Source organism: Pistacia vera, unplaced genomic scaffold (assembly GCF_008641045.1).
Source record: "Pistacia vera cultivar Batoury unplaced genomic scaffold, PisVer_v2 Contig612, whole genome shotgun sequence".
Taxonomy (NCBI): domain Eukaryota; kingdom Viridiplantae; phylum Streptophyta; class Magnoliopsida; order Sapindales; family Anacardiaceae; genus Pistacia; species Pistacia vera.
In genome coordinates this window covers 318679-338489 of record NW_022196460.1, presented here as the reverse complement: position 1 = coordinate 338489, position 19811 = coordinate 318679, and the positions used below count along the sequence as shown (strand labels likewise).

Genomic DNA, 19811 nt, shown 5'->3' with positions numbered 1-19811 from the left:
GCTGCGTAATCAAACAATCTGTTTTACGTAAAAAATAGTCCTTTTGTTTTTCATTCAAAAAAACCCATCGAAATTCTTCTATTCTTATAACATATTTTGATCTTTCTTGATCTGGGTTAACTTGATTTCTCTATTTTCTCTTCATATATCGTTCATATACAAATTTAGAATTGTGTTAATGCTTAAATTATATGTTAATGAACAAGTATTAGATATTGGTGAACAAAATAGGAAATATGAAAAGACTAAATGTACTATCTATACCTTAGAAAAATGAAATAAATTTCTCAACTACCATTGAAAGGAAATAAAAAATTAAAAAAAAAAAATGTGTCAGCCTTTTTATGTACTTTAAGGTATATTTTTATTTGGAGTGTGGGATTCAATATTCATAGCAGTAAGGTCCACTACCTATAGCTCCGATATACATATGTCAGTGAGCAAAGTGCATACGCGGTTTATTAATATGTGGACTACAGGAATTTGGTTATGGGGGGCCAAATAAAAAGTGGAAGAATGACTGGAGATGAAATCATAATGTTCTTTCTTGTATTTATCATCACTAATAACAAGTCAAGCTCTTGTGCTCTTCGACGACAAAACTTTAAGAGGATATAAACAGTTCTTGAGGACATTAAATTACAGCTCCCCCCGGTCCCACCAAGGATACAGCAAACAGGAATTTAGGTTATCATCAAATTTTATATTTATATTTCATCTCTTTCTCTCATGATTATGATATCTAGAGATCATGAGAAAAGCTTTTGTATTGTATTTTTTATTCTCTCTACATTGGTATTGTTAATGCATGCCCCATATATCCATTTTTATACGTATCTAATATTATCTACCCTTATCAGTCACTTTATTTTTGCTTCTACAACATTCCTCTATTTGTTTCATTGACTGGATCATTAGAATATTTATAAATAAATGAAAGAGATCGATAAATAAGGTCAAGACACATAACCCTAAGCATGTGTTTTTGGATTTTGCTTTAGTCTTTGAAATGATCGATTAGATATGGCGGCAGGGCGAGGTGCGTCTATTATTATTTAACACATCATCAAATGGGGTTTAATTAGTATTAAGTGACGCTATTTTGTTTTGAGTTTTGAAGGTGGTTTGTTAGGATTATGCTTAGTTGTGTGAACCACTAGATTTATTGTCTTTCCTAATTTGAAACTATACACCTTTTTTTGGTGAAGCTTATTTTGGATCATTTTCTCCATTATCATCATTGTTGGAGACCAAAAGGATAATAAAGATTCCTTAATATGCTATGTGGGTATTAACTCATTTATATTTGAACACTATTTTTCATTTTACTAATAACTATCCATTCCTTTTCTTATGGTTTTTTTTTTTTTTTTCTTTTGATAATTAGGGTGTCTGGACCAACTTATGTACACTTTAACTAATCATTCGGGACCCTGAAACTACCGATCGAGTAAGAGTTTTAGTGGCTACTTCTATTAGCAATCGAGGAGGGACTCAAACTTAAGACCTCTTGAGTAATACACCCAAAAGTTCTTATTAAACCATTCGACCCTCCCAAAGGTAGTTTTTTCTTATGGTATATATATATATATATATATATATATATTATATTGCTCCCCCTGTGATTTAAGCAACCATATTTTGTGTCATTTTCGTTTAAAATTTTGATAATTTGGAATGAATAATATTTGTTTTTAGATGAAATAATCCCAAAAATTAATAATATAGATGGGGAAAGTGAAATATTTACATAAAAATGATGTAAGCTCAAACATCAGCAACAAAATATTTCTTTCAACTTTATCTAAAATTATAATAATAATAAAAAGTTGCTTTATTTGTGATTGTGATGAGTCTCTCCATCATTCGGGAGACACTCAAAGTTTTGATGAATCCGACACTTGGGTTCATCTTATTCTTATAAATGCCCACTTATTCATCATCAACGAATAAAATCCACCTTTTATTCATATTCATTCACAATCACGTCAAATTTCTCTCTTTATTTTATCAAGAAAGTGATACATTAAATTCGAGAAACTTCCCCAACATAGTTGAATTTCCCCATTTACTGTACAATTCTTTTGTAACATGTCATATGCGGGGCGGATTGGGTACTAAAGTAACAATTAACATGAATATAAATACAAATAAATACAAATATTTGTATTAATAAAATTTCTATTAACTAATACATTTATAATTGTCCACGATGAAATTTCATCTTTTCAAAATATTGTATAATAACTTCATTATCAATACTATTAAATATATTATTCTCTATGTATGCAACTAAACTATCATTCAACCATTAATCATTCATTCTATTTTGCAAACGATTTTTCAAAACATTCATTACCGAAAATGCTCTCTCTATACTAGCAGTGACAACCAATAAAATCAATGTTAATTTTATCAACATATATATAAACTAATAGAAACATTTCATTCTTCTTAGTTTCAACCATCACTCTTGCAAGATCTCCAATCCCGTTCAATTCCATAAATTTGACATTAGAGCGTATATCCAAAATGTAAATATTTAATTGAGAATCAAGCGCTATGAGTTCTAAGTTAGAAAAAATCTTCTAGATAAAATTAAGTAAGACACATCAATTTTTGCTTATCAAAAGCAACAAAATTTTTATTTGGACATAAGCATGCCAAACAAATAAGTAATTCAATGTTTACCTCATTGAAACGATAATTCAACTCTTGAAGCTGTATATCTAGGACACTAAAATACTTTAATACGGTAATGATGCATGTTTGTGATACCTTTAGTCTTCCGTTGTGATCACCCTTGAGTAAAAAATTTGTCATCTATATTTGGAATATCAATGTCATATTTGGCATAAAAAGAACAAACTTTATTAAGTAAATTCTCCCATCCACTATCCCTCATCAATTTTAAAGCTTGCTTACACGCTTCAACCAAATTCATAGTATTTATAATATTTTGATCTTTTTTTTGTAGTGCTTGAAAAAGTTCATTTGTAAAGCTAAGTAAATCTTTCATTATAAATAGACTAAATACAAACTTAAATGATTATATAAATTTTAATATATTATTAGAGAAAATTAAGGATTGAAGAGATGGAGTGAGACACGTTGGACAAGAGAAAAAATTAGGATAAAAGGAAAGATACTATTAGAGAAAGTCAAAATTTTTAATTAATTTAATTTATTGTAATTTTGTAATTTAGTTTTTTTATGGGGTAAAATTGAAAAAAAAAATAATTAAAAATAAAACCCCAAGTGGGTCACTTGACCCCATGTGGGTCCGCCCTTAGTCATATACTCATATGTAATCATTCACCCCAATCATATATTCGCTTTCCATGCCACGCCCATTTAGCACCAATGTCCTCATATTTTTTGTACCAATTCATTTTTATTGTATTTTTTATTCAGTCAAACCACTGATTTGCGTCAATTTTTAAAAATAAAAATAATAGTATAAATAATAACAATCAAGTTTTTAAAATTTTGATAATGGTTATATTTTAATGTAGGGGACATTTCTTTAAGTGGTATAAACTCACTTTTGAGTTAATTAAAATTGAAAATATTCCATCTACATGCATGGTATACCACTAATTAATGTTTAAACAAAGTTTTAGGCTTTGTTTATTTCCTTTTTAAGAATATTATTATTAGTATTTCTAAAAAGTTAAACAGTAAAATATCATTATTCTCAAATATTATTTTATATTTTTAAATTTCTTTTAAACCTCTTAAATTTGTTAATATAACTAAATACCTTCAAATATTTTTTTTTAAAAATTACAAAATCACTCCGATTACCCTCCGACGGTGGTAGTCGACTGTCCATATTTATGAGTTAAGTAGTATTTTTGTTAACTTTTAATATTTTATTATAGGGATGTTTAACAAATAAACAAACATAAGAGATATTTTATTAATTTTCAAATCCTACATCATATACCTACCCAATTTAATTTTTTTCAAAATATATTCTAAAAACTATCAGATAATGAACCAAACGGATGCTTAGCTTCTCAACTATAATGGGTCAATTTTAATTAGATCCAATTAGATTTAGATTTTGAAAACCATCCTTTACAATTACATCAGCCGAAAACACTCTCAAGCGCTTGACATTACACTGGAACCTACATTCAGAGCAATCTGAAATGGATGGCAAATCTACCATATTGTAGATATTTACAATTTCGAGGCAAAATTGAACTGAACTCTCTCATGAAAGCTCCAGTTTAACTTTAGGGCTGTCAGGATCCAGACTTGTAGTATTTTTGACAATGTTGCCTGGAATATTTGTCGAAACTACATCCACCATTTAACCATCAATCAACAACTTTCCTATTTTTGATCTCACTCGAGGATTCCTTCTCATTCTTCCTACATGGAAAACTCTTTCACGGTAGTTCAGCATTGTTCCCAACCCAGTATTCTGTATCCAAACACATCCCTTAGCACCTTCGCCTCACCTTCGGTCAGTCCTCTCCAACCTTTCATTGAATTCATATGATAAAAGAATTTAAACCAAAACATTAGGTGACAAATAGATAATGTCTATTTAAATACATTAAACTGGAACTTCAGAGACACATTGGTCGGGATTTCAGCACACGATAAAAGCACATAACCATCCATAGTCCTGATATTGTCAGATAAACATCTGGAATTCGAGCTTTCTATAGAGATTCCAGAGCACCTTTTAAACTAGCGTGGTTTTTTTATTGCATGGAAGTTGGATAAACACATCATATTGCTATTCGATCATGAAATCATATCTATTTCTCATGTAGTTGGATAAACCATCTATTTCTCTATAACCACTCCCACGTCTAGAAATATAGAAGTACTATCTCATCAACTAGAAGTCTCAAATAGATCACCCCTAAGCTATAACAAAGACCTTCCATTTGACTACCTCTAAGGTATTCGATGCTTATTAGTGAACAATTCCTTTAGTAATAGAACTTAGAAAAGCATAGTCTCCTCCCTTGAGACTCAAATCTAACATATGACAAAAGCCATTAAACAACATCCATAACAAATCCATTGTTGGCTGAACTTATGCATATACAAATTGGCAATTATACTATATGAATAACAAGGTTAACTTGCATGTTTACACAGACATCCCAATACCATAACTCCATAAGCATAAATGACTCACTCAGACAGCATTAAATGCAATGAGATTACTAATCAGGCAGCAAGATAATGGAAATAAATGAAAAACCTAGACAATTTTAAGAAACCAAAGAAAACACAACAGTAAATCTAGTTAGACCTAGTAGAAGTTAGTGCAGGTGGATTCTGAACACTCAACCCAAAATAGAAGAACCAACTCATCAGCCGTTTATATTTTTAGGTATATATCAGATGGGAAACAATGTCGAAATATACTTTAAAAAAAACCACAATTTTAAACATGCATATTAGTGATTTTTTACCTACCAATGAAGATCACTTGAATCCTTTACGTCCCCTCTCAAGCTGAATTTCCTAAGAATGGTTGGGTGCACCTTCTACCTAGGTAACTTTCCATGCTTCGAAGACGTATAGGTAATCTGAATACTATCTCTCAGAAGGTAAAAGTGTTCTCACATTATGTGGTCTTCCTATGCTACTGTCAAAAAACCAACCAAAAGAGATAGACTCCTAATAGAGTCACATTCGACAAAACGCCATCCCTAAAACATTTCAAGGAGAAATTCACCACATATCGCTAGTGTCAAGGGAATTTCACCTCCCTCATAAACCAGCTGCCATTTACGAGTTAAGAAAATTGTCAGCCTGCAACTAACCTTTTGAGCAATCTCCTGGAACAAAGTTTTCAATATTTCCATTCTCAGTAAATAGAATAGAACTCCCTCCAAATACAAGTAACGAGGAACGTTTTCTTCAACCAAAAGCCAATAATGCAAGAATGAGGAAACAACTGTCTTCAACCAAAGCCACCAGAGGAAGCATTCAGACCCATCATCACACAACAAGCACATGCAACATCTACATCTATTGCTGTCACTCAAGCAATTCTTCATTCACATAGGCTAAATAAGACTGAAAATTGTTTTAAGTATGATAACATACTAATCTAGAAAACTTTAGGCATCCAATCCAATCTCTAGCATCAGACATAACCACATTAAATTATAGAGTTTATAACCAAACGCCTATAAGTAGAGTCTGAGAATGAGATCACTTTATACAAAACTAACGTTTTGGTCAGCAAAGAAAATTCCGAAGAATGGTCAGCGCAGCTAATGTTACATCAATCACAACAGATTCTAATGCGGTAATCTACTAGACCAATCAAAATTAGATCTAAATTTATGGGTTAGCTGAATCAATTTAATAAGTAACTCAACATTCCAATCAAAATTCCAGCAGTCAACTAGAAGGAAATGCACTGTAAGTCATTACCGATAATGTTTTGTTCTCGTTAGGTTGACTCTGCCACAGCTAGTCAGCTTCATGGCAGTTACCAAACGCTTGATCTCCAACATAGGTAATGAATCAACCAGCTCAAAGAAGTATGTTGCATCAGCCTAGGACGTTCCAGCACTAGTCTGCATTCAAGTGAAAATAAAAATTACCATCTAGCAATATGATAGCATACCAAAGATGGCCTTAAGATGTATTGAATTGCAGACTAATCACCTATTGTGTCTTTTAAACACAAATATAAATGACTGAAGATCCCGCACCAACCCCATTCAACAGGCCATTTACGAAACTGCAGATACCGTGTCTACAGACAAAAATATAATGATTAAAAACTTGTCACTATTAAAGTTGTTCCCCATATTCAGTACACTAGGTTGTGGTAAAACTTATTACCTGCTCCACAAGTGAGAAAGACAAGCCAAGCAATAACTAGGTTTTGAACCCTTTGCACATCGAATAGGAGCAAACTTCAACATAGAGTTCCGCTGAAAGAAAAGCTGTATCCACAATAAAAGAATATATTAACAAAAGAAACAATGCAATCTGCAAAACATTACATGGTTCTTCTAAGAAGGGGAGAGAAAAAAAGAATTTTGTCCAACATAGTTATTTTCAACCTTATGCCTACTACAGAAGTTTCTTCATCAATTAGTACTAGTTGTTACAAATGCATGACATCTACTCAGAGTGAAATCACAAGCAGTGAAACCAAGTCATGGTTGTCAATTTGTGATCCATGTGACGCACAATCTACAAGGAATGCTGTCAATAAGTCTTTATCCTAAATAAAAATCCCTCAACTATTTTCGTACAGGGTAACAATAAAGTGAACTTATGTGCATTCTTTGGTTTCAGTTAAGTCATTTGTACACGCAGCTTATTTTCAATTGATCCAACACTTCTTTCTACCAAATCTTGGATGTTTATAGCATATCCATCAGAATACCTTGTACCATATATATTCTTACAAGAAGCCACAAAATCAAAGGAGAATCGTTCAAAATGATTAATCAGGGAACAAGAGGAGACATCATGGCCTCAAATTATTGCTAACCTTTGCCATCACAGCCTCAAGCTTGGAAAAGCTTTCTTCACTTTCATCTAGTGCATCATCATCCTCCACCTCCCACAAAGCTTGATCTCATCAATAGATACTCCTTTTTCAAATATACCTGCAATTGACATTTAGAGGATCCTGACAGGACCCAAACAGTAAGCATATAAGTACCTGCAGAAGTCCGGGAGCATCTTCCTCCATTGCTTTTTCAACTGAATCCCTGCAATTTTAATTGTGAGAAAAAGAGAGAAAGGGATAACCTAGAACAAGAAGAAAAAGAATTGTAGAACATATGACATAAGAAAAACATGTATTACGGCTGTCTTCTTTCTTTTCTGGTGACGTTTCACCCTTATAGGTTCAGCAGATTCTGAGAGTACAAGGTTTTTCTGAAGGGCTGGAAACTGAAAGAATTAAACCAGAATTCTCTCCTGATGTCCCAGCTTCAATCGATCTGGGATCGCATATGATCTACCCCATCACCATTAAGTTCAATGTTTCCCATTTCACTCTTCACTGGTTTTGCATTAAAGAATATTCATTTAACACATTCCTTTCTGGTGGGCAAGTCAATATTTTCTAATATTCAACCTTGACTTTGACAGAGTTGTGCTGAGTTGGAACATGCACACTACCAGATCCTGCCACATCATGCTGTCCACCACATGAACCGAAATCAGACTCAGATTCGTCCATATATACCTTGATTTAGTTTCTTCAGTCACAAGGCTGCAGCCAGGTATAGTTGTAATGGATGATCCTGCAATATTTAGTTCTGATGAAGCACTTACTGAACTTGTGCCAGGACAAGAACATTTTTTGAAATAGTTCATTATACTCAACAGAGGACCCACATCCAGAGATTTAGTTTCTACTTTTATTCTTCCAGCGCCAGGGTCAATAAGATCATCTGAACCTGTAGAATTACCCTGCATAACATAAAGCATAATTTTAAGCAATACATCGAAGATAAAAAAATAGAAGAAATAAATCAACGCAACAAGTCGAGGCCAAAAAGCTTGCAAGCACACATAAACCACATAAAGCAAGTAGACATGTATTCACGAAGTCCAAGCATGATGGAACCACCTGCTCAAATAACTCAATTCCAACACACACACACACAAGAGCCGAATGGAAATAACACTCAAAAGGAATTAAACTGAAAGTTAATATTGAAACAGAATGAAAATAACAGTAGCAAGAAAAGTGATCCCAGAACAATTCCCAGCAATTCGAGGAGCTGGAGACCTCCCACAAAACCTAAATGAATCAACTTGATACCTCCTTTACCACACCCTAGCTATTTATACCCAATTACTTCCTATACTACCCTTCCCTAACAACTTTATTCTATCCAGCCACATGCATGAGAATCCCGTAACAAACTGTAACAAACTTCACACACACTCTTTTCCCCTTGCTGTAACAACCCTCACTCACACCCCTTTCCTCTTAGTGCTCCCTTTTTATGCCCCCTTGACTTATAGACTATATTAACAGGAGGTCCAACCTCTCCCTCCCTCCCACCCAAGGAGAGCCACCTTGTCTCAAGGTGGAATTGAGGGAATTGTGTGTTGATGACGTCGAAGGACTCCCATGTAGCTTCAAAGGGGGGCAGATCCTGCCATTGAATGAGGACCTCTTTGGTGCCATCAAGTAGGGATTGCATTGCTAGGACTGCTTGGGGTTGAACATGTAGTTCCATCTCTTTGGTGAGAAAATTGGGAAGTGGCTGAACTGGAACAGAGGTATGTATGCTGGATTTGAGCTGGGACACATGGAACACCGGATGAATATGGGCAGTATGGGGCAGATCCAGTTTGTAAGCAGTCGGACCAATTCTGTCTAACACTTTGAATGGTCCATAGAACCGAGGGCTGAGTTTCTCATTCAATTTCCTGGCCAACGACCTGAACCTGTAGGGCTGTAGTTTTAGGTACACAGAATCCCCTGGAGTAAAACTGATGTCTCTGCGATGTTTATCAGCCTGCGCTTTCATGTGTCCTTGAGCAGATTCCAAGTGGTGTTTTAAGTTCAATAATAATGGCATTGCGGTGGGTGAGCTGTTGGTTCACGTCTTCCATTGAGGAACGGTAATCGGTCATCTTGAGAAAGAGTGGGGTGTCTCTGTCATAAAGGGCTTTAAACGGTGTCATTTTTGTGGAACGATGGTAGGTTGTGTTGTATCAAAACTCCGCCCAAGAGAGCCAATTTGGCCACTGTTTAGGCTCGAAACTACAGAAGCATCGCAAATAGGCCTCTACACACCGATTGACCACTTCCGTTTGGCCATCCGTGTGGGGGTGGTATGCGGAACTGAACTTGAGAGAGGTCCCTGCTGCCCTGAAAATTTCCTGCCAAAATTGGCTCATAAAGAGTCGATCGCGGTCTGACACGATGGACTTGGGAAACCCGTGGAGCTTAACAATTTCCCTCATGAATATCGTAGCAACGTCTTTTGCATTAAATGGGTGAGCCAAGAGGATGAAGTGGGCGTATTTAGTGAGCCGATCAACCACCACAAGAATACTATCAAAACCTTTTGCTCGTGGTAAACCACCAATAAAATCCATCGTCAATTCGTCAAAAACTTGCTCCGGTATTGGCAAGGGTTGTAGCAGCCTGACTGGCTTGAGGGCTGAATATTTATTGACTTGGCAGATAGTGCAAGCTTTTACAAACTCTTGAATATCTTGCCTTATCCCTTCCCAATACACAATGTTGGACACCCGTTTGTATGTTCTGAAAAACCCCGAATGTCCCCCACCTGAGCTGGAATGGAATTCTGTCAAAAGTTTAGCTATAAACCTAGAGTTTTTTGGTAGGACTGTTTTTATACAAGAGACACCCCTGTCTAAGTTTGTAGTGTGGGCGGCTGTTAGGATCAAAGAGAAGATCCTGAATGATAGGTTGTAACTTGGGATCTTGGTGTGCTTCCATGGCTAACTCATCGTACCCTGTAAACTGGACGACTGAAATGGTATTCAAATCTGGTCCTTCCCCTCTCCGTGATAAAGCATCTGCTACTGTGTTTGTTTTTCCCGGCCAGTAGTGAATGTCGAAAGAGTATCCCATTAGTTTAGACAGCCACTTTTGTTGTTCCGGAGTTTTTATTCGCTGGTCCGTGAGAAATTGTAGACTCTTTTGGTCAGTCTTGATGATGAATTGTTTGCCCAATAAGTATGGACTCCACTTATGCACTGCAAAAACGATTGCCATTAGTTCCCGTTCGTATACAGACTTCTGTTGTGCTTGTGGTGAGAAGGCCTTGCTTAGATAAGCTATGGGTCTGAACTGCTGGACCAGAACTGCACCCATTCCGTGACCTGAAGCATCCATCTGAATTTCAAAAGGAAGTGTAAAGTTAGAGACTGCAAGTATGGGAACTGTAGTCATAACTTCCTTGAGTCTATCAAATGCCCTTTGAGCTCCCTCATTCCAACAGAATGCATCCTTTTTTAGCAAATCCGTAAGTGGTTGTGAAATACTGCCATATCCCTTGACGAACCTCCTGTAATACCCGGTGAGACCTAAAAAACCCCGTAACCCCTTCACATTGGTCGGCACAGGCCATTTAATCATTGCCTCAATTTTGTGTGGATCAGCTTCTATTCCCTATGCTGAAATTATGTGGCCTAGGTAGTCCAGCTTCTGCTGACCGAACAGACACTTCTTCTTGTTCATTACCAGCTTGTTGTCCTGTAGAATCTTAAGGGCCTGTTCAAGATGGAACACATGAGAATCAAGATCAAGACTGTAAATCAGAATGTCATCGAAGAAAACCAACACAAACTTCCTCAAAACAGGTTTAAAAATGGTATTCATCAGTGCTTGAAAGGTTGATGGCGCATTAGTTAAACCAAATGGCATTACTAGGAACTCGTAATGGCCGTCATAAGTTCGGAAGGCTGTTTTGTGAATATCCTCCTCCTTCACTCGAATCTGATGGTAACCCGATCGTAGATCAATCTTTAAAAAAAACACAGCCCAAGCTAATTCATCTAGCAACTCCTCGATGGTGGGTATAGGGAATTTATTGGGAATAGTTATCTCATTGAGTGCCCTATAATCAACACAAAACCTCCAGCGCCATCCTTTTTTTTTACTAATAATATTGGGCTGGCAAAAGGGCCAGTACTAGGCTGGATGATTCCTACTACCAACATTTCTCCCACCATTTTTTCTATTTTATTTTTCTGGAAATAGGGGTATCTATAAGGGCGTATATTGGGTGGTCGAGCTCCTGCCTTCAAGACCATGGCATGGTCATGTTGACGGTATAGGGGTAGCTTAGTAGGTTGGTCAAACATTTGGTTACAACCTTCCAATAATGACAAAATCCTAGGATCGGTGGGTTCCTCATCTGATTCTGGCTCTCTTTCCATAGAGCGGAATTCGACTAAATAACCTCCTCCCGAGGATTGGAGTGACTTTAACATGGCCCTCGGAGATACCACCATCGTCACCAAGGATGGATCTCCCTGTAAGTTAACCCTTCTGCCTTCCCATTCAAATTTCATTGTTAGGTTTCTCCAGTTTGCACAGACATCACCCAAGGAGCTCAACCAAGTCGGCCCTAAGGCCACATCAGCTCCTCCCAAGTCAAGAGGGAAAAAATCATGTGTAATCCTGACACCTTGAACTTCCAGTGGTACTACCCTACAAACTCTTCTCCTCTCACCATGACACCGTTACCAACCATTACTCCAAACTTTTTTCCTGTTTCAATTTGCATGCCCAGTTTGCATACCAAGTCGTGAGAAATAAAATTATGGGATGCCCCACTGTCAACCAACACAATAACTCCCACTCCTTCAATCTCCCCCTTTATTTTCAAAGTTTTGTCAGTGGTGATTCTCACGATAGAATTCATGGATAGTGCCAAAGGATTACCTTCAGTATTGGACTCTTCGTCATTATCTGGAACTGTTTCTCCCTTCTCTGGATCCTCCTCTTCCCATGCTAACAGGATCTGTAGAGATTTGCTCTTACATCGGTGGTTAGGGCTGAATTTTTCGTCACACCTAAAGCAAAGCCCCTTCTCTCTTTTGAGTTGGATTTCTGCTTCTGTTAGACGACGAAAGTTCTCGCCTCTAGAGCTCGAAGCTGTCATCGATGGAGGTATTTCTCTTCTGTTGCTGGATCTCGTTGACGCAAAGTGACTCTCGCCTGGGTTTTTGGTTGCGTTGAACCATAAATTGGGTCGCCCACTTTCTGGGCTTGGTGTGACCCTTGAATAACCTTCCACTTTAATGTTTTGGGCTCTAGTCAGCTTGGGCCTGCTTTTCTCTAGCACCTAGTTTTTTTCTTCAACCCGATGGGCCTGCTCCATCACTTCAACCAAATCCTTGGCCTGTATAATACGCAACTCAGCCCTGATTTCTTCTTTTAAACCATTGATAAAAATTCCCATCAACATCTCCTCTCCTATTTCCTTCAACGGAGTTGTATGAGCTTCAAATTCTTCACGGTACTCTATCACCGACACAGTCTGCCTTAGTGCTACTAATGCCTCATAGGCTATTCCCTGAAATGATGGTCTGAACCTATCAATTAGAGCCACTTTAAAATCCCTCCAACTCTGGACTGGTCTCCGAGATTCCAACCATTGATACCAGTTTAGGGCTCTTCCTTCCATGCACATGGCTGCTGCCTCCACCATCTCCTTCTCTTCGTAACAATTAATGGCGAAATATCTGTCAGCCTTGAAAGTCCAGCCAAACGGATCATCCTCATTAAAAATGGGTTGCTCGAGCTTGCGAATTTTTTTGTCGTCTTTCCCACTCTAATTTCGTTCACATCCTTTATCTCCGCTGGAATTCTAATTTTTTGGAGTTTCAGACATTTTCTCTTGGTAACGTTTTTCCTCCCTTTCTTCCCTTAGCCTCATCAATTCTCTCATCTCTGTTAAGTATTCCTTGACACTACCCAAATCAGTTTTCATTATGCCCATATCTTCCTTTACATTCCTCATCTCCTTTTCCACATTTTCCATTCTATTCTCCATTTTGGACTTTACCATTACCCAGCCTGGCTCTGATACCAAATTGATGGAACCACCTGCTCAAATAACTCAATTCCAACACACACACACACACACACACACACACACACAAGAGCCGAATGGAAATAACACTCAAAGGAATTAAACTGAAAGTTAATATTGAAACCAAAAGAAAATAACAATAGCAAGAAAAGTGATCCCAGAACAATTCCCAGCAATTGGAGGAGCTGGAGACCTCCCACAAAACCTATATGAATCAACTTGATACCTCCTTTACCACACCCTAGCTATTTATACCCAATTACTTCCTATACCATCCTTCCCTAACAACTTTATTCTATCCAGCCACATGCATGAGAATCCCGTAACAAACTGTAACAAACTTCACACACACTCTTTTTCCCTTGCTTTAACAACCCTCATTCACACCCCTTTCCTCTTAGTGCTCCCTTTTTATGCCCCCTTGACTTATAGACTATATTGAGAGGAGGTCTATCAATAATTGATAGGAATCTACTCCAATAACTCAACAATTTTGGGCCGGGCCATGGGTCTTTCATGGGCTTGGGTAGAACTCTCCTTGGAAAACCGGCTTGCCAAGGGAGGGTGCCTAAGCCTTTATAACCCACATGCCCACCATTTTCCCTTTCAATGTGGGATCCTAACATTCCACCACGCTTCTGCAACCGACGTCCATGTTGGCCTCTTTACCTTCGTCGGCCTCTTTACCCCTTGGGTGACTACGCGGATCCCCTTTCCCTTAGGCCTCCATGCCCTTTCTCGGGGTAGCAGCCTGGGCCCAAGGTCAGCCTGCCACGTGTGCACTGCCACATAGGTACAGGATCATGCTTTGATACCAATTGATAGGAATCCACTCCAATAACTGAACAATTTTGGGCTGGGCCATGGGTCTTTCATGGGCTTGGGTAGAACTCTCCTTGGAAAACCGGCTTGCCAAGTGAGGGTGCCCAAGCCTTTATAACCCACATACCCACCCTTTTCCCTTTCAATGTGGGATCCTAACATTCATAATCGTATAACACCCGTTTCTCAGGCATTCAAACAAAAAGCAGGTAGAAGAAATCCATGAGCTTCAAACCAATAATACAGAGATACAATGCTGTATTCTGCAATTTCAGATGAGGTAAACTCTCCCTGATATCTTGGGCACAGAATTACGGCTCTTAAATATCCAATATTAACTTATTCATTTTAGTTCAATCACTCATAAATGTTGCCAATAAAACTTCACTTTAGTCTACGGTTCTATAATTTGTTGGAACAGCTGGGCAAGATATTACTAGTAAGGGTTACCAAGAAAGACTGGTCTAAAGCAAAAAAACACATATCCTATAACAAGCTCATATGTTTTGCTGTAAAATGTTCCAAGTTTGTATTCCTTTTGCCACAAATTATCACTGTTAAACTTCTATCACTGAAATAAACAAGTAATGAATTACCTCCACAACTCTGTTCCCCAACTCCAATGATCTCCTGCACAATAACATAGAAAACAAGGCTTAAAAGTTTCTAATCTTTGCCAAAACATTACAAAAGAAAAGGATGTGAAATTTGGGAAATATTAAAGTGTTGAAACAGAGGCAAATGTGTCAGCATAAGAGCCTAAATTGGCAGGACTAACAATAATTTAAGAAAAAATGGCACCTTTTAAGCAGCATTCTTTGCCGCTCTTTTAATACAATGTGGTCAAGATCATCATTTGCAAAGTCATTGGGGATATTAGTATTGACCTTATCTGCTGGTGCATCATTACCAGCAAAGTCATTTACACCATCTCCCAATGAACTGAACACATGGTTGCCAAAATTCTCAACCTTAACTTTGGAAGGCACACTAGACGATGCTGGATTTTCATTTGAAGTGCAATTGCTAACACTGACTTTCTCAAGTCCAGCAACATCAACGTCCACTCCAGGACAAGTTATCTGATCTGGACAAGTGTATATACCAGAGCTAATCCTCTGGCTATCGCAATATCCAAGCATGCCTACATCTTCACCAGAAGGAGATTTTGGCAAACATTGCTCATCAGCGGTATAGTTTTCCATATTATCTCCATCTGATAAAACAGAAGTAACTCCCAAAGGAGCTTCACCATCATGACTTTGTTTCAGTAACAATAGCTGATTGATTGCTCCAACAGAACAGGCAGATGGGAGAGAGAGAAGGCCCTGCAAAATATGCATTTCTCTTTCAAACAATGAAAATGGGAGGCTGGGGGTGGAGGAGAGGGAAGACAAACAGCATGTGACAGATAATAGGTGCTCAGTCCAATGTCTCAATCATGAATTCATTTCTACATCTACAGTTTCTTTACATCCCTTATCTCAAATTTTCCATATCTGATGTTCAACCTCCCTTTTGATGAATTCCACAGCTTTAGTATTTATGAAGACCTCTAGATATTTTATAAATTTACCTTTACAATCAATGGTATCATTAAGACACATGGACACTTTAAATTCAGCAGTGCTTTCTCACAATTGAATAAATTTCTTCTGAAACCTTAACTTTATTGGAACCCTAGGTTCCTTTTAACCAACCTAAATTCTAAAATCCCCTGTTTTCAAAAATAATTTTGAAAACTACAATTCAATCCCCTCAATGTGTGGAGCTATGTTATGGAAAAGCAGACAGTGAACAATATATTGATTAAAACCTACTTCTTAAGAATTCAATTAAAGTCACCTTCTATAACCTTAGCTCAATATAATTCTTCCTCTAAGTATGTCAGCCAAAATTTAGGTTGTTGAAAGTTACAAAAATAGGCAAAAAAGCATACCAAAGTTACTTCCTCAACCTCTCCTCACACCAAGAGAATAATGCATAAGAAATTACATTCTGGTCAGTTATATATGCCCTAATTAATCATTCCTTAATAAACCAACATATTATCTTTCAGAGGGATCCACCATATGGCATGTTTTCTGTACGCAAAATAAAACCATACGCAAGTTTAATATCTCTTACAGCCTTTTCAGACAGTTGATTAAAAATAATTATTTTGTTCTCTTACGTGTAATATAATTAATAGCAGAATAATTAGTATGATTCTAAATGTCTCCTATACTTAAAACGTAAAATCAAATAAACCTTTTCTCAACATCCATCTAGCACGCGAGCAATCTTATGAACCTTGATTAACAGAAACATACCATCAAAACCAGAAACCCACACAACCATACCTTTCAAAGATTATCAAAATATTTGGTCTCCATTAAGTAGAATAACTAATCTTCCAATGCATAATCTATATAAGCTTCTTTCTGATTGATCCCAAAATTGCCAAGACCAAATGAGAAACCCAGAACACATGTATCAATGCTCCAAATGGTTGTTGAACCAATTCCCAAAACATCAAACCAACTAGACCCCACCTGAAAGGGCAAGCTACACTTTCCTTATTTAACCAAAAACAAAACATCATAACACAAATCTCTTATCACAAGATTAAACAAAAGATTCCCACCACAAAATTATTTTTTACATAGCATTTGCTAACAAACAAACTTTAATAAACAATCAAAGAGTAAACCAGAAAACAAACCAAAGCAAAATTAATTGGTCTAATTATTCAATATTACTCATTTCAGAATAAATTATTCGATAATTAACAGCAATAAAAAAAGCACCTCATTATCTTCTTCTTTTTTAACAGCTACATCAACGCGAGACCTGGGGAAAACAAGAACCAAGATTATAACTCTTGAAAACTCTTGAAAACATCTCAGGAATTGATAAATAACAAATAGAGTAGATTAGACTACGTTAATGTTGTTTTACTCGCGAGCAACAAATTTCGCCGGGAAAGCAAAGGAAGGTGATCAAGTTGGTCGAATTCAGCCCCGAAATCGGTGGAACCGCACAACTCACCCATGGTTTTGTTTGCTTTAAGTGTTTGAAGGAATGAGTTTCTAAACCATAGCAAGTGAAAGAGTTGAGAGAAGGAAAGAGTGAGGGATCGTTTAGATATAGAAGTGTTGGCGAAGAGTGAAGAGTGTTTTAGGCGCCAAGAGAGACTACCACAAAGCTTTCTCTGTTTTCATTTCCATTTCATTGAGAGAATTTATTAGACATGAGGTGTTAGGTCCGTCTAGATTTATCATTTGAAAAATGTTTATATAATCTGTTAATTTGTATAATTTTTCCAATAAAATACCACACCATTTTGTTAAAATAAATTAAAATAGATGAAATGTTTTTTATACAAAACCATGTCATAAAATATTTAATGTGGACATCACTTTTGTGTACTACATTTATTTATTTTTTTAATCTAAGCTTGAAAATCAATTTATTTCCAAAAGTCTCATTGTACAGCAAAATATTAGAAAAAATTTAATTTTAATTATAGTTTTATCCATAATAAAGATTACATATAAGATATAAAAAAATAGTTGTTATTGATACTATTTGCCCCCACTTCTATAAAACATTAAACCCCCTTTCAAATTTTTAAAATTATTAAAATATTATATGAACCATGTATTTCAAAAACAATCAATTTTTTTAAAATTTTGGTAAGTATTTATCTCTACTTTTTAATCTTTATTTTTTGTGGATTTATATAACAATATTATGTTATGTTTTATAAAATTTTGTTTGAATTTAAATTAAATACAACTTATCGATACAACTCATTAACAAATATGAAGATAACATAACTAATTTGATTCCAAATCATTTTTTTTTTTTTTTTTTTTTTGGGGGGGGGGGGGGGGGGGTGGGGTTGGGCGGTGGTGTTGATAATTTAGCTTAGTTATAGGCAGCTTTTAACCTCTAATACTTCCCCTCTTATGGACTTTTTTAGTTTTCATTTGGGCTGAATTATTCGAGCTTTTGTGTGCCGGACTTGTGAACTAATGACTCTTAATTTATTGGGTCTTTTATTCTCATCCAGCAGTATTTATGAAAAATTTTAATAATACTAAAATGTACAAATATTTTAGTTATTCATTGACAAATGCTACTATTGGATGTGTTGTTACAAAAACTCGCAATGATCAGAATACCCAGTCGACCACGACGAGACTCAATAGGATTGTGTGTGATTAGGATTAATCAGCTAGGAATGGATTGGGTACCTATAATGTGAGAACATAAGAGATTTTTAAGGTAGTTCGACGGTTTAAACCAAGCTTTGTCTACTGTTATATTATTGCTTAGTGTTTGCTTTACACAAAGGTGATTTAGAAAGAAAACACGTAATAATGAGCTAAAACTCTCTTTAAGTGATTTCTGTGGCTTGCGTGGATAATGGATCCCCAAAACGGAATGATGCCTCCCTTTATACCACCGTCTGACAGTGGTTGGGAATTGTTGTTACTAGGTGAATTACACGTATAATCCCTCGTAATTCAGATCCGAGTCAGCCTCGTCATGTTGAAGTCTGAACACCCATGCTTAACACTGTTGAACTTGTTGGTGAAGTCATCTACTGTAGAAGCGACACATGGGACGAGCTTGATCGTCAAATCTCGGTATGGCTTATGAATAGGTGGCAGAATGAAAAAGTCCGCACAATAGGGTGTATGAGTTAAATTTGTTAACCTTGCTTATAAAAAACCATACCACATTTATTTTGTTATAGCAATTAAAAAAAAAAAATAATAATAAAAAAAAAAGCAAGTTGAACCAATTGATAAAAGATGCTTTAAAAAATTAATTTAAAATAATTTTTTTTAATGTAGAATAAAAGTTAGAATTTTTTCAAATAATTATTCATCTTAGATGTAGTTATTATATAGAAATTTTTTGGGAGAGATAAAACTGGAATTAGAAAAAATAATATAAAAAGGGCCTAAAAAGATAAAAGGTGGAAGGCAATAGCATAAATTGATGTTACTTAATTAGATAACGTTTATCTTCTTCACATTTTTGTATTCAATCAAATTTTGTTTAAATCTCAACCATTCAAAGTAGATCCTTGACCATAAATGATAAATTGTGTTATAACTTATTCAAAAAAGTGACTAAATTGGGGTCCCACAAGATGAATATGTTTATAGGGACAACGACATCTTCCCACCCAAAGTTTGGGGGACATTTTATTAAAAGACCAAATTAAGTTTAAATTTAATTAAAAAGGTCATGTTGTTTTAAAGCGTTAAGTAAATAACTTTATTATTGATTAAGGTTAATTAAATATGATTAGTGGTTAATTAGGATTAATGAAGTACTGTTGAATCTTTTAAAAATTATAATATGTCCCCAAAAAGCCAATATTCTTGCATACAAACCCAAACACCTTCGTCTTCTTCCTCTCGCCACATTAACCACCTC

General features: G+C 36.1%; 1 pseudogene; it reads right to left on the bottom strand.

Annotated features, from left to right (window-relative positions):
* Positions 1 to 6416: 6416 nt before the first annotated feature.
* Positions 6417 to 17610, bottom strand: LOC116110734 (annotated as a pseudogene).
* Between the last annotated feature and the right edge of the window lie 2201 nt (positions 17611 to 19811).